The sequence below is a fragment of the Salvia hispanica genome, chromosome 2, assembly GCF_023119035.1.
Source record: "Salvia hispanica cultivar TCC Black 2014 chromosome 2, UniMelb_Shisp_WGS_1.0, whole genome shotgun sequence".
In the NCBI taxonomy this organism is placed as follows: Eukaryota; Viridiplantae; Streptophyta; class Magnoliopsida; order Lamiales; family Lamiaceae; genus Salvia; species Salvia hispanica.
Window position 1 is genome coordinate 6,546,044 of NC_062966.1, and position 2,145 is coordinate 6,548,188.

The 2,145-nt window shown below is 34.1% G+C and overlaps 1 long non-coding RNA gene across 1 annotated transcript; it reads left to right on the forward strand.

Annotated features, from left to right (window-relative positions):
- Positions 1 to 606: 606 nt before the first annotated feature.
- Positions 607 to 1,791, forward strand: LOC125203382. Its single transcript, XR_007173352.1, has 5 exons — positions 607 to 863; positions 922 to 1,009; positions 1,170 to 1,232; positions 1,329 to 1,480; positions 1,565 to 1,791. It is a non-coding gene; the product is annotated as an uncharacterized LOC125203382 (long non-coding RNA).
- Positions 1,792 to 2,145: the final 354 nt, after the last annotated feature.

Genomic DNA, 2,145 nt, shown 5'->3' on the forward strand with positions numbered 1-2,145 from the left:
AACTGACGAGAATATTGAACTCCTATTTCTCCAATATTTTTTAGCGAAAAAATAGTTAGAATTGAAGTAAAATCGATGAATCATAGAAAGAAATAAACATGTTGAGATTTAATTAAGGAAAAGAAATAAAATATAACTAAATATGTAACAGAAGGCGTGAATCATGGAATTGCAATAACTGCCTATTTTTACTACTCCCCTAAACACCCTTTTCGAATTTTTTTAATCATTAAAATTGAATAAATCAGGCTCTATTTTCGGCCATTAGATCTTGAAAATGGAGGGCCAAGATTGAGAAGGACAATAGAACAAAAGATAGAAAATCCATATATATATTTATATATGTGGTTTTCATCTATCAAAAGAAGCCCCTAAGTATAGAAATACAGGCCATATACCCACCATTAGATTTGGAGATTTGGATATGAATGGCCACGATCTGGATTGGTCAACGTTTTCTGTGGGTCATAATAGGAGCGATCTGTGTCATGTAAGGGTAATTTGGGGATTGAAAATATAATGAACCGCCCTTCCGTTTTTTAAGAGCGGATTAATTGTGATCATTACTCCACACGCTATTAAGTTGATTCTTTGGTTCCCACACCATTCAATTCCTCTCTCTCACAAAAAATACATCACTAAATCAACAAACCCTACAGACTAGAATCAAAATCCCCCAAATCGTCTTTGCGTCAAAATCACCCAAACCCTACTAAACTCAAACTATATTTTCGGCGACGAAGGAATCTTCTGGGCATCAAAATTGACTTTAAACCCATACTTGACAAGCACGATTTGTAGAGCGTCTTCTTCAACCATGGTGGACACAAGATCTTCTGGAACCGCGACACATGATGGAAAAGGTTTGTAAGTTTTTTTTTTTTTACAATTTGACCGAAACTCAACTCTAATTTGACCCAGAATTCAATTCCATTGGTTGGCTGTAACCTAGTCCATGCACAAAATATTGGGAATAAGAAGGCACCGGTAAAACCTAAAGATCAGAAAGGTATGTCGACTACATTATCTGGGTTATTATTTGAAGGAATGAAATTTTAGTTCTTTTTTGTGCACTCTGTTTTTTGTTCGTGTGTTTTTTCATAATCTGCTTTGTTTGTGTAAATGTTAAACACTAAATTATTGATGCTTCATGTACAACATCACAAAAGAAATCTCTGCAAAAAGTGAAAAAGGGGTAGCAAATGCAAGAGATGTTACTAATTCTGGAAAAGGTCAGACAAAATAAATCATGACTTGATTTGATTGTGATTGTATCTCAACTATACAATTGTTGTTTATTGAAGAGTATTAACTTCGTCTTGATGCAGCGAATTTGGAGGCAAAAGTGGGCAAAGATAATTGATTGTAACGTTATGTCATACTAATACGATTCTGAAATCGACGAGGAGGGTGATCCAAAAGCCTACTTCAAAAATGGTCGACACTCGAGTTTCTGGATCGGCGAGGCCTGACGGAAAGGGTTAGTATGATTTCGTACAACGATTGACTTAAAATTGACAAAATCTGGCAAAATTTTCACTTCAATTGGTTGGATGTCACGTAGTGTATCAGAGAACGACGTGAAGAAGATACCGCCGATCCCAAAAGTACCGAAAGGATGTTTAGAATACCACTATTTTAATGAAACGATGTTTAGAGCTTGTAATTCTCTTTTTTATATCATGTTTATATGTCGGCTGGATGTCATTGTTACTATATATTATTTCATCTGTAAGATGAGATAAACTTCCATTACAATGACCTTGGAATGCTTTCCTCTTGTTTCTTGTAGACGATAGCCCATGTGATGAGCATTACTCGATACATTGGGTCATAGTAAATTAATATTTGTGTCATAGCATTGTTAAGTTAATTTGTGTTATAATATACCAACATTCGAGGCATGGCATAAAACTACTAAATATTAGTGTGACCGAAGAATATTCTCATGTTTTGAACATATTAAAAAAACCAAACACACGATTGTTCTCATGTTTTAAACATATTAAAAAAAAATCAAATATTAGTACGGGAGAAGAATACACAAACAATAACCAAAAACATCATCTTTGTTTTTGGGTCATACTAAACGAATATTTGAGTCATGGAAACATATGGGTAAATTGAGTCATAATAATCGAATAT